This window comes from Nannospalax galili, unplaced genomic scaffold, assembly GCF_000622305.1.
Source record: "Nannospalax galili isolate Female #2095 unplaced genomic scaffold, S.galili_v1.0 scaffold397, whole genome shotgun sequence".
In the NCBI taxonomy this organism is placed as follows: Eukaryota; Metazoa; Chordata; class Mammalia; order Rodentia; family Spalacidae; genus Nannospalax; species Nannospalax galili.
This window is the reverse complement of record NW_008341879.1, coordinates 354,200-368,492: the sequence shown is the minus strand read 5'-3', so window position 1 is coordinate 368,492 and position 14,293 is coordinate 354,200. Positions and strand designations below refer to the sequence as shown.

At 39.9% G+C, this 14,293-nt stretch overlaps 1 pseudogene; it reads left to right on the top strand.

Annotated features, from left to right (window-relative positions):
• Positions 1–9,432: 9,432 nt before the first annotated feature.
• On the top strand, positions 9,433–9,783 carry LOC103737732 (annotated as a pseudogene).
• Positions 9,784–14,293: the final 4,510 nt, after the last annotated feature.

Genomic DNA, 14,293 nt, shown 5'->3' with positions numbered 1-14,293 from the left:
GAGCTATTTTAAGCATTATTGTGTTGTAGTCCAATAGAATACATGGAGTATTGAATTCACTTACTGTTACTGAATTGGGGTTAATCTATGTCTTGAAATCCAGTAGTACTGTTTTTATGAAACTGGGTGCACCAAAGTTTGGTGCATATGTACTCATGATTAAAATGTCTTCTTGGTCCATTGTTCCCTTGATCAGAATAAAGTAACCTTTTTATCACTCCTGATTAATTTTAGTTTGAAGAGGTCTATTTTGTTTGATCTTACAATAGCAAAGCCTGTTTGTTTCTTGGTCCCATTTGCTTGGAATATTTTTTCCATCCTTCCACTCTAAGGTGGTGCCTGTTCTTTAAGGTAAGATGAGTTTCCTGTAGACAACAAAAAGATATATTTTGTTTCTTAATTCATTTAACTAGCTGCTGTCTTTTCTTTGGAGGTTTTTGTCATTGATGCTTAAAGTTATTATTGAAAGATATGTGTTGGTTAGTGTCATTTTATTTTCTGTTTGTATTCTAAGTTTTATTCTGATTTCCATAACTATTGCTTCATTTGCTTTTCTCTGTAGCCTTTTGGGTGTGCTTATTCATTTCTTTAGTCCTTTGCATTGCTTCACATAGTCTCTGTACTGTTGGTTTGGTGGACATAAATTCTTTCAAACTTTCTGTCATGGCAGCTTTTTCTTTCTCCTTTTGGACTATGATGGACAGTTTTGCTGGGTAAAGAAGACTGGATTGGCATCTGTGGTTGTTCCAGGCTTTCCAGACTTTAAATTTTTCATTGAAAAATCAGCCGTAGTTCTGATAGGTTTTCCTTTCTATGTAATTTGTTGTTTTTCTCTAGCAGCTTTCAATACACTCTCTTTGTTCTGTACAGTTAGTATTTTTACTGTGATGTGCTATAGGGAGATTCTGTTCTGGTCCTGTTTACTTGTGCTCTGTGTGCTTCTTCTTCTCTTTGTATGGGTATGTCTCTCCTTAATATAGGTAAGTTTCCTTCTATAATCATGTTGAACATCTGGTCAATGCCTTTGACCTGAGATTCTTCCCCTTTCTCTTTGCCTATGATGAGCAGATGTGGTCTTTTTTGGTGTCCCACATTTCCTGCATATTTCATTCCTGCAGTTTGAAAGAAAATTTCATGTTCTTTGCTTGAGTGGTCCAATTATTGAACTTTATTGTCCAGTTTTGATATTCTGTTTTTCCAGTTGATTCAGTCTGCTGGGGAGACGTTTTCCTATCATTTCAAACTGACTTACTGAGTTTTTCAATTCTATCTTTATTCCCTCTGAGTTTTCTTCATATTTATATTTCTTTCATTAATTTACTTTTCTTTTTAAAAATATAGTTTATTTATTATTTTTATTTTATGTGTATGAGTGTATTGCTTGCATGTGTGTAAGTGCACCCATGTCATGCAATGCCCATGGAGGTCAGAAGAAGGCATCAGATTCCTTAGAACTGGAGTTATGGATGGTTGTTAGCCTCCATGTGGGTGCTGGGATTTGAACCTGCATCCTCTGCAAGAGCAGTCAGTGCTCTTAACAGCTGAGCTGTCTCTCCAGCCCATGAATTCACTTTTCAAACCCTGAATTGTCTTTGTTATTTCATTCAGCTATATATTCATATTTCTCGAGCTTCAGTCAGGAGTTCATTCCTTTCCTCTTTGAGTTCTTTGAGCTGTTTGTGTGTTGTTCAAAGTCATTGAATTATTTGATCATGTTTATGATTGTTGTTTTAACTTCTGTGTCCTGGGGTTCTTCTGGGTAGTTCTCATTGCAGAACACTTCTGTAGGACTAGTGAGATTTGTTAGAAATGTATTATCTTGTTTTTTTCATATTATTTGTGCTTTTGCATTGCGACTGTACATATGGGCAGCTTCTTCCCCCCCCCTCCTCCTCCTCCTTCTCCTCTTCTTTTTTTTATTTTATCATTTTGTTCGTGTGTCTGATATGAAATTTTAGCTTGACTGTTGAGTAGAAGCTTGGTTCTGTTCTTATTGCTGCTGTAGCTTGGTTGATTTCTGATCAAGTATGAATAGATTATTGGTCTGTGCTTCATGTTCCCACTTTTTTTTTATTTGAAAGACAGGATGATTCCAGCCTGGTCCAATGTGCCAAGTGGGCAATCACAACTAGATCTGTGAGTGAAGAGAGAGCAAAGGAGTGGGTGAGTTCTAACTACAGTTCTCCAGGTGCTATATTGTTTCAGGCACATGAACAGTAGGGTCTGTCCTAGTCCCAGAGAGGGAAGATGACAAACTAGTGGACAAGTTACTAAGTAGCTCTTCAGGGGGGCCTGCAGCAGGGGAACAGCAGTCCTTTCCCTTCCAGAGAGGGAAGAAGGTAGAAGAGGGTGGCATAGCTTTTGAACTGTGGGGTTTTTACAGCAGAACTCCAATAATGAAAAGCACCTCCAAGAAATGTATTGCTTACTCTCTATACCCACAGGAGCTCTTATGTTATTTAAGACCTGAATGACTTACCAAGAACTCACCTTAGAAATCTGAAAGACCACTGTAGAATGTCCTGGAAAGTATGTGGTTACTGTCACAGGAAACAGAAAATACATTTTTCCCACTTTCCCTTATTTCACAGTGGAGACCTATTTGGTAATCCACATGAAATTGTTTTTGTATAAAGTAGCCTCCACACACAAGCATTTCACTTTATGAATTATTCTAAGGTTCTTATTTTTGTTTAGTTTGGACGTTGCTTTGTTTATTTCAGTTTTTAAAGCAGGATAGACTTGAATTTGTGATGCTTCTTCCTCAATCCCCCTGATTACAAGTGTGCCCCACCCGATTACAAGTGTGCACCATGGAACTGGTTTCTACCTGGATATTTCACTACTCCAAGTCAGTCTGTTTGGGCAGGCTATTCCCCACAAAGAAACAACACAGTGCTGAAAAATCATTGAGGAAAAAGAAGACATTAAAACCGTGTCAGATTCAGGGACCCAAATGAATCTGCTATCTTCACGATAAAAGATTTCTGATACAAGAGGAGGGGGGTGGAGAGAAAGAGGTGGGGGGAGGGAGAGAGAGAGTGTGTTCCTGGTTGTACCAGAAGCCATGCCAAACCAAAAATAAATGGGTTATTCTGAGAAACTCAGAGTACCATCTAATCTTAATACTATTGGGTCACCTTATGTGGGAGAAATACAAAGTTTTTATTTAAAATTCAGGTTAATAACAGCAATTTACCAAATCCTAAAGCATGGTGACTGTGCTGGATAGCTTTAGTGTCAACTTGACACACCTGGGTTGAGGGAGCCTCAAATGGGGAATTGCCTTCATTGGACTGGCCTGTGGCCATGTCTGAAGGGCATCTTCTTGATTACTGAGTAATATGGGAGAGTCCAGCCCACTGTGGGTGGTGACACCCTTGGCCAGGTGGGCCCGTGTTGTATAAAAAAGTAGGCTGAGCAGGGACCAGAGGAGCAAGCCAGTAAGCAGCATTCCTCCAGGGCCTGTGCTCCAGCTCCTGCTTCCAGGTTCCTGCCCTGAGTTCCTACCCTGAGCTCCCTGATGAACTGTGACTCAGAAGATGTAAGCCCAATAAACCCTTTCCTGGTATTGGTCAGAGTGTTTTGTCACAGCAATGAAGAAACAAATTAAGACAGTGACATATCAGAAAGTTAAAAAAAAAAAAAAGGCTAGTAAGCAGAGAGGCAGCTTCCTATTCAGTAGCAACTTGATTTCTCCATGTCCTGTAACCAATGCTTGTGGTGTCCTTAGAGTTTTACTGTCAAGTTCTGGGGAGTAACAGAGAACAAAAGCGATAATCTGTATTGTTTCAGGGTGTTCTGGGACATCTCTGACCAACAACTCTCAGGATATATCTCATAGCTGGAACTGGGTTCTATATTTGACAACCTATGGCTTCTGTAAGCAGCCTTATGTCCTGTGTAACATAACTCCAATTAAAGTCACACACACACACACACACAGAGACACAGACACGACATATAAACTAGTATGTTTCTATATGTTTTTTTTTTTTCAAACACCCTTAGGATTAGTTAGCCCACTCCCTTTTCTGCTCAAACCTCCCATCTCCCTCCCCACTCAAACCTTCCTCCCCATTATTCCCCTTTAGCTCACAGGCCCAAAGACTGAACCTATTACTATTATTTTATAAATGGACACAGTATTAGATGGCCTCTAAATTCACATCTCTATACCCAGAGATTAGTGTGCAGTTCTCAGACCTTGTCAGAAAAGCTTCTTTGTGCACAGCTTGTACTCTGTGGATGATGGTTAATGCAGAAATTCACAACTGAACAAAGTGCAGGAAATAATTGTCAATGAAATACTCAGCCACAAAGGAGAGATCTATATCACCCCTCCCCCAAGGCTCAAGATCCATTGCAGAAGAAGGGGCAAAAAGATGATAAGAGCTGGAAGTCAGTTAGGACCAGACTGAGACATCTGGGTATGACAGGACCACTGCACTCATGAACTCACAGCAGCTGTGACTGCTTGCACATGACCTGCACAAGATCCAGTCATTCAACCTTCTAGCATGGGTTCAGAAACCTCAACACCTAAAAGAAAAATTATGGACAGTTAATGGCTTCTTGGGAAAGAGGTTCAGTTTTCTTTAAGGCTCATGGTAGATAGACCATGTTTCACTGGTTGGCCCACAACCCTGAGTATATGGGCAGCACAAACTTGACTTGATGAGTTATTGTTAAAGAGGACACAATGACCTGATACTCTAAATCTAATAGAAGAGAAAGTAGGTAATATACTGGAACTTATGGGCACAAAGACTTTTTGACTATGACTCCAATAGCAAAGTTATTAAGACCAATAATTGACAAATTTGACCTCATGAAACTAAAATGATTCTGTATAGCAAAAGATACTATCATTCAAACAAAAAAGCAATCTACAGAATAAAAAATAATCTTTACCAGCTATACATCGAACACAGGGTCAATAAAAAAAAATACAAAGAACTAAACTAGAATATACAAAGAACTGAAAAAAATATAAACATCAAGAACTCAATTAAATGGGGGGCATGGGACTAAATGGAGTAGGAAAAATATTCAATATTTTTAGGCATAAAGGAAATGAATATTAAAACTCTTTTGAGATTTTATCTTACTTAACCAGAGATAGAGGAAAAATTAATTTCTTATAATATAGGAAAGAAATGAGAAAATCATAGAAAAAGAATTCTGAACATTTATTTCCATTCCCATGTATAAGTGCTTACACTCTGTTTCATTCCTTGTTCTTTGTCCAAAAATGTTAGGTTCCTATCTTCGTGATTTTGACAGATTACTGCTGCTTTAAGACACCAGCTGTGTTATGACCCTAGACATTAGAGACAATGTTATTGTTGTCCATTCTTTATGGAGGATTTTACACTACCTATAAGATCCTGCGATCTTTATGCCTTCACTTGGGGAGCTATCTCTTTTTACCATTTACTCCAAACTGGAAATATGTAACTTTGGAGTTGTTCTTTAAATGTTCTGTTTCAGGTTTTCCATATGAAGGATGAGAGAATTGTCTCCACTGGTCTAAAGATGATCATTTCCTGCTCTAAAATAAAATCTGCACTGAATGAAGATATGTCATGCCACTTTTTTGGAGTGCCACCTCATTTTCATTAGGAGAACAGAGAGAGAGAGAGAGAGAGAGAGAGAGACCCTGACAAAAAGTAAAATATATGCTGTTTGAGCTTCAAAATTACTTTTTTCTAAGTTTAGTTTATAAAATTATAAACCCTTAAAACATCAAAGAATAATTTCATAACCCTAAATGATACTAAGGGAAGTTATTGGAAAGAAGCTTGCCAATAGTTAGACAAAATCACTCCCTGTGAATGAGGCTTTGTTAAAAGCATGAATTTGCATTAATCTCTAGGTAACAATTGAAAATATGCATGACTTTTATCATTGTTGTCAGATTTTAAATTCAACTCAAATTTCTCCCATGACCCTACTACCTCAAGCAAATAATAGGGATTACACCTTTATAAACCCTCAGATGTTTTGGTAATGACCTTTCTTAACTGAGAGAGAGAATGCTCATCTTTGTAAAATAAAACACTATTGACTCATCTCCACAGAGTACAAGCTGTTAACTTGGTTGCTGATTTTCTTGAAACACAATACAACTTCATTATATGAATTACTGCCTAAACATCAATCTTAGAAATAAGTGCTGCTAAGCATTATTTATGAATATTGAGGTCTTAAATGATTCAAATTCAGCTTTGCTCACATCCGCAATAATTATCTCCACCAAAGAGAGCACATTTTAGGGAACGAGATGTTAAATTGATGTTCTGAAGAATTTATAAAATAAAATTTCTGTTGCTTTTACCCACAGATTTCTCAATGAATCACCACAGATTTTTAATGACCTCATCAGGAAACTTGTTTGAGGCTGGTGTGGGGTGAATTTGGGGACAGATTATAGTGATAAGTGACATAATATTTGGAAAATGAAGAGAACACAACTCTACTTTCTCTTCCTAAAGGCCCGATCAATGCCAGGAAATGCTTCAAATTCTAACGTATTTCCTGAAAGCAGGAGATTAACACCCCTTTTTTATTACATGTTGTATTAGTCAGGGTTCTCCAAAGAAACAGAACCAGTAGAATGAATATATAGAGAGAGATTTATCAGCTTAGCTCACAGGATAGAGTCCGAGTAGTCCAACAGTGGCTGCACCACACTGGAGAGGCTGAGAATCCATAGTTGCTCAGTCCATGAGGCTGGATGTCTCAGTAGTCCTAATCTGGCACTGAAGGTCTGACAAATTCCAAAAGATCAGCTAGTCTTCAGTCTACAGCAGCTAGATGAACTCACCAGTGAGGAGACAAGGCAAGCAGCAAGAAGCCCGGCATTCTCCTCTGCGGAGGCCTTTTATACGGGCTGCCATCAGAAGATAACACCCACTTTTAGGGTGTGTCTTCCAGCTTCAGATGATCCAATTAAGAAGATCTCTCTCATTTCAGTAAATCCCAGATCCAGTCAAGTTGACACCCAGGATTAGCCATCGCAAGTCACAAATAATTGTTACCAGACAGTGGGCTGTTGATTATGAAGAATCTGACCATATGATGTATGGAAGAAATACGGAAGCCTTTGGAAGGCTGGGCTAGAAAAGTGGTTGATTGCTGTAAGAGGAGTTTAATACTCCATTCTAGTGGGGCCTAGAAGAAAGTAGTGCTGAGAACAAGGTAGTTCCAGAGGGAAATAAAGACTTAAGCTGCATTTGGGGTATTCTGGCAAAGAGTTTGGCTGCAGTCTGCCCTCAACCTAAAAGCTTGCCTGAGGCTAAGTTGAAAAGCAATGGACTAATTTCTCTGGTGGAAGAAATTTCAAGACAGCCTAATGTAGAAATGGTGGCATGGGTATTAATGGTGAATATTATACAGATCTACAATGAAAAAGAGCAAATGGGGCAGAAAGAAATAGTTTGGATTGAAAAAGAGCACTAGGAAGATAAATGTTGGAGTCTTGGCATGTTCTGGAAAAGATCCCTTTGATAAGGACATTAAAATGATTAAGGAGGGGCTTAGAGATTCAGACTTAAACAGTGGAGAGAGTGCCTCCAGGGCAAGACCACACCCAGTTAAGCCTCCAACTTGTGAAAGGAAAATGCTGCAGGGGTCATGGAAGAAAAAAGCTTCTAAAATGGATAAAGCAGGCTGGAGTCCACCCCCAAACTTGCAGTCAAACTTGGCAGTGTTGTTCACCTAGTGCTGGCTTTAGAGGCATGAAAGACGGAAGAGTGAAGGAGTCATCAATTCTTCCTCCGAGGTTTCAGAGAGCCTTGGAGGCCAGGCAGCGTGAAGCAGAGCTGCTCCTGCCTAGAGAAGGCCCTGATAGGCCATTGCATGGAGCTGTGAAGGTGAAGCCTGGTTGGCAATGGAGATCCCAAGAAGTTCGTGATGCCAGAGCTGTGAGGCATCTGCCAAGAAGACCTGCACACAGGGAGTGGTACCAGCACAAGAGAGAAATGTGTGTTGCACACAGCAAAGCTAGAGAGGCTGAGCCATCTAAACCCTTTGGAAGTAAAGCCCCAGAAGTTGGACATGGAGCTACTGGACTTGGTGTTATCCCTGCTGGTTTTCAGTCTTGTTTTCATCCAGTATTTCCTTATTATGCCACCATTCCTCCCTTTTCCCTTTTGGAATGGTAATGTGTATTTGGTTCCACTGTATGTTGGGAGTATGTAATTTGTCTTTTGATTTTATAGAGGCTTGCAGTTAAGATATTTACCTGAGTCCACTTTGGGCTGTAGATGTTTGAATAGTATTGAGACTGATAATGACTATGGGGACTTTTAAAGTTGGACTAAATGCATTTTTCATTTTATACGATCATGAGCCTATGAGGGCCAGGGAATGGAATGTTGTGGTTTGAATGAAAATGTCCCCCATAGGCTCCAAGTGTTTGGACATTTTGTCCCCAGATGATGGTGCTGTTTTGGGAGGTTTTAGAAGGTGTGGCTATCCTAGAGGAAGCATGTCACTCGGGGTGGGCTTACAGAGCTCTTAAGCCTTGCCAGATCTCCAGTCACTCTCTCTTGTTTCCGCTCCTCTTCTCCAGCCACCTCTGCCACCATGCCTCCCCACCAAGACTGTAATTCCCCTGGAACTGTAAGCTCAAACAAATTCTTCCTTCTATAAATTGCTGGGGTCAGTGTTTCTATCACAGCAACAGAGAAGTGACTAATAAACACGTGTACATGATCTCCCCTTTTAAACCGAGGAAGAAGGCATACTAACGCATTGATGTGCATGCACGTATGTGTTAGCCTTAGCTGAATAACCTTGGGTGACAGAACCTTGGCTAACACATGGAAAATGAGGCAGATTCAATGGGGCAGTGTTAAGTTCATGTGGCTGATAAGAAAACTAAAGAGAGACCAAGGAATTTCCCCAAGTGAAAATAGTGAGTACCTCGGGATTTTCCCCTTACCTCCCAGCCTAAAAGAAACTTCTAGTCTTGGAGGAAGGCAGTGTTAGAGAGAAGTTGTAAGTCTGTGGTCCTGAGTGATGGTGTGATGGCTTGAATGTGAATGTCCCCCATAGACTCCAAGTAATTGAGCATTTTGTCCCCAGTTGATGGCACTGTTTTGGGAGGCCTTAGAAAGCATGGCCATGCTGAAGGAAACAGGTCACTGGGGGTAGACTTAGAGAGTTCTTAAGCCTTGCTGGATTTTGAGTAGCTTTCTTGCTTCCTACGCCTGCTTAAAGATGTGAGATCTTAGCTTCTGCTCCTACTCCAGCCACTTCTGCCACCATGCCTTCCCACCATGATGACTAACTCTTGCCCCTTTGGAACTATAAGCTAGATGAACTCTTCCTTTTATAAGTTCTCTTGTTCATGATGTTTATAACACAGCAACAGAAAAGTAACTAATACAAATGGGTCACTTAAGAAGATAGTATCAGCTCAAGATGGCAGCAGCTGGCTGCTGGCTGCTGGCTCAGCCACAGGCTGCTCAAGGCTTTGGGGTGTGAGTATCCCTGATTAGGGAGGTCACACATGCTGTCCAGGTCATGTACATTGGAGAGGTTTATGACTGTAAAGACTACATGAAGATTCAATTTGTAGCCTGTCAGAAAGAGGTGAATGAGAGCTTTGCCATTTATTTGATAGCAGAGCAGCCTGTAAGTGAGGTGGATCACTAGATCATAGCCTGTGGTAGCAGGGGTGATGCCCTGGGTCACCCCAAACTGTAAATAAACTTAGACAAAGAAACAAAAAAGGGGACATGCGGCTACTGCAGTCTGCAACTAAAGCAGTAGCAGCAGTAGTGGGCCATGCATTGGTCCCTACTCCTATGAGCATCTCTACATTAGGTACACTGGAGGTGGAGTTGCTGCTCTGTGTGAAAGGTGCCCCTCATGAATAAAGAACACCACCACCATGAAAACAAACAAACAAAAGATGAAGGCAGTATCTACTCAGAATTTCTTTTCCATCTGTCTGAATTCTCTATGTCTCATGTACAATATCTTACCGTTTCTCTTAACTCTCCCTTAAATAGGTACCATTAGCAATGATAAGTCCATGTGGCAAATGAGGAGACTGAGGCAAAGGGGTGACCAAGTAACTTCCCCAAGACTGCATTCACAAGAAAAAGATTGTAATATATTCTGAGTCATTGTGCTGACCCAAAATCATGTAAAAGAGACTGTGGTCATGAGTGCCAAGGAGTGGCAGTACAGATAGAGCAAGACTGGGAAACTGGAAATTCTTTCAAGTTTACTTCATCTACAAGAGCAAAAGGTTGAAACAATATTATTGCCCAGCCTTAGAAATTTGGCCCAATAAATGTTGGCAAAGGACTATGTGACTATTTAAAGCCATGTTTCTATTATTATTATTATTATTATTATTATTATTATTATTATTTGAGATATGGTCTCACTCTGTAGCCCAGGCTGCTCTAGAACTCACTCTGTAGAACTGGATGGCCTTGAATTTAAGGTGATCTGCTTGCCTCAGCTTCCTGAGTGCTAGATTTATAGGCATGAGCAACTATGAAAGGTGTCATTTATTCTTGATTGAGAATAATATGTTAAAATTTTTAAAGGAGGCATTTTGTATGATCCCACTTTGGACAGTATGTGTGTGTATATGCATGTGTGTATATCACTAAAAAATATAATGGGAAATCCAAACATGCCGAGTGTGCTGGTATATGTTTATAACCCCTGCACTGGGGAGGCTGAGTGAGACACAGAGATTGAGAGTTTGAAGCCAGCCTTGCTGCATAGTGAGACCTTAGCTCAAAACCTACAAAAACAGTCATGCAGAATGGAGCAGCACCAGAACACGTGCAAGAAAAGTGGGAATTTGCATGAATTGCTCGTTCTAGTTTTTACTCTCTCATATTTTTTAGTTATTTCCAAGAAAGGAGGCATTACTCCTATAATAACAGCAAAGGTGCCGAGGGTGGATATGGAAGAATAACCAAACTACAGGTCAGTGACAAGTGCTAGGAACACCAATGGAGACTTGAGACTCACTCAGAGAGCAACGATGGCAAGTACACACAAGAGTATCATGGCAATCCTGGGCCTGTTTGCTCCTGTTTGTGTCCTCCAAGCATGGTCAGGTCTTACCAGGACACCAGGGGAACCTGGTCCTACAGAATAATCATTAGCATCTACATCCAGAGAATCCTGGAAATTCACACTGGTGGAGCCAGAGGACACAAATAATGCTCGTAAGGTTCCACAAAGAAACAAGTAGTTTAAGCACTGAAAACAGGAAGGTTGAGGAAAGGAGGCGCAAGGAGGGAAAAGGGGGGAGCATCGGAGTCTGAGCCATCTCTTCCTTTCTGGAGTGGGAAACCAGTACGAGACCAATACAACGGTATAGCATGTTTCAGCTGCAGTCAAGACTAACAGGTTAACGTAAGACCACATACGGAGGCTCTCTGCAGTCAAAAGGCAAATTCAAAGTAGGTAGAAACTACAAGAAGAGGGAGAATTTCTGTATTGGAGAAATGGTCAGAAAACACTTTAGGTCTTTGGTAGAGAACAACTGAGAAGCTGAAGTTCAAAGTGGACTCTATCTTAAAAATCAAACTATCAATGTACCAATTTTTTAAATCTGTAACACACCAGGCTCTTGCCCTGAAAGGTACAGATATACTAGTGCATGGAGGATCACACAAAAATATCACTATGCCAGGGTACTGTTTCTTCTTCAAGGACCTCCTCTGCCATGCTCCTTCCCATATGCCCCCTACTGAGAGACTGAAATTTTAGGGCTGGAGTCCAACTCAAACTGTCTTTTACACCAGGAATGGAACTCTAATGAGACTTTTTTATATATATATAAAGGGTTACGTTCCCCAATTTCAGCTATGCTGAGACTTGCTCTACCCATCCCCAGCACCTAACCAACCTATTATGTTCAGGAAACTGGGGAAAAATGAATAGGACTCATAGTCATCTTTTAAAGGTGTTCTACAGACACTGTTCCATTCATCTAGAGTGATATGAAGCAGTATTTGCTTTTCCTGGACAAATATAGTGTGCAGTCCATTTGCATGTTGCTAGCCTTCCTCTTTTCTGCAGAGCATTCTATTGCCAAGCACGTTCCCATGATTTATTAGCTAGTCCTTCACTAAGGGATAAAAAGTTGATATTTCTCCATGTTTCTGGATGACTAAAAAATCAGAGCTACAGATTCATTAAGTGTCTTCTATAAGGTCACCCCACAAGTCTGAAGGACAGAGCTGGGTTTACAATATATGTTCCCTGACTCATCCTATCTGAGCTCCTGTACTAGGCTGCACTGCCTCTCTGTAGGACAACATAATATGCCGTCAGGGGCAGATGTTGCTTGTCACCCTGACCATCCATCATGCCCATAAGAAGATGCAATTAAAAAGAATAATTTTAAGAATAGTTCTCATCCAGGTGGCTGAAATTACTTTACCACAGTAAAGGCTTGAAAATGAATGTCTGTGTAGTGGTCACATTGTAACTCTCACCTTGCCTTTTTACTGCTGGTCACCCAGTATGACTCTGAGCCATGGCCCCCAACATTAATGACAGCTACTTAAAGGATGAAAAATAAGATCTTGTTCATATTGTCCAAGCAATTAGGATAGGGAAACATGGTGAAGAGAATAGCCATCTGCTGAAATATAAAAGCAGGAAAGAAGGTTGGCCTTAGATCTGTCACAGCCACCCCTTACCAGCTTCCTACTCCCTTTTCTTTGTTAAAGAACTGTTTATCTTTAGTGTCTTGGAGGGAACTTTAAGCGTAACTGTGAAAATTATTTCAGAGAAATGATGCAAGGAAGGGTAGCAACTCACTCTTTATTATGTCAGTGAGGAAACTAAAAAAATCAAGTCAATTCCCAAAGATTATATGGTGAGTACCAGGGCTATACACTAACCTTCATTTTAGGGTCTTTCCTGCCATACACCCTGAACACAGCTGTATTTATATTGTCCAATTACTCATTCAACAAACTCTCGTTAATGACCTACTTGCACAATGTTTGCCTTCAAAACATTCATAGTCTAAAGGAGTCACAGCAGTCAGGATCAGATTAAATAGTATAACACAATTTTAAAATGCCACAGTAGATAACAGAGTGAGAGGATGAAAATCCGTTTTAGGCTGGATTAAGAGTTACCTTTTATTTCTAATGATTTTTAAATTACAATAGTTAAATGTATCTTGCAAGACCCCAAGTAAAAATGAAACTAGTACAGTGTATAAGAAGTATGCTTTCTAATAAGTTATTATTAATTCTGCACCGTTAAAAATTGAGACTCCATAAGATGCAAGAAAAATTTCAATTAGAACAGGAAACAAAGTTTAGACGTAGTGTAGTGGGAGCACATGAAGAAGTGTCTTATTCCAAACTACTGTCATAAATGAAGGCGCTGATTATTCACAAAGCAATACAAATGTTTTCTTGAGCAACTGAAACAGGAAGAGCACTTAGATTTATTTCCTCTACATTTTAGTTGGGCAGTATAGAAGGTAGTGGAGGACAAAGTGTAGAATGCAAAATCAATATGGTTATACATGTAGAACCAGGACATGCTCATTGTGTGTGCACAGACAAGTGTGTGTGACTCATGCAAAGAAGGCTGTCTCATCTCATCAACAATAAAGTCAAAGGGAACAAATGTGAGCATTTCAGAATCTAATAATAAACATTGTGTGAGCCCTTTCCAAAGTTTACGACTTAATGGAGACTAAGGTAAAGATTGAGATCAGGGCTGGAGAGATGGCTCAGCAGTTAAAAGCACTGACTACTGTCGTGTAAGACCCAGGTTCAATTCTCAAAACCCACATGGTGGCTAACAACCGTCTGTAACTCCAGTTCCAGAGGATCTGGTACCTTCTTCAGACCTCGCAGGCATTGCACGACACAGATGCACTTAAACACACATGCAGGTAATACACTCATACACATAAAATTAAAATAATAAATAAAATATTTTTTAAAAAGATTAAGATCATTGATCCATTTATTGCATCCTCCTGAGAAGACTGGTTTAGAAAGTGTGATCTTTCCAAGGAGAAGAGAGGAACAGTGGAAGAACGAAGAGTATATGGACAAGAAGAAAACCATTCAGTGTGATACTATGTCAGAAGTTATAGAAATTGAAAGACTGTGATCACATTAAGAAATAGAATTTGCTAGAAGAAACAGTGGAAAGAACAATCATTTATTACAAATGTAAAAGAATTTTCTTTACCTTGATCAACCAAAATACAGAAGTACTTACAGGGCTAAATAATTAACTATATAAGAAGTAGGCATGCTTCAGG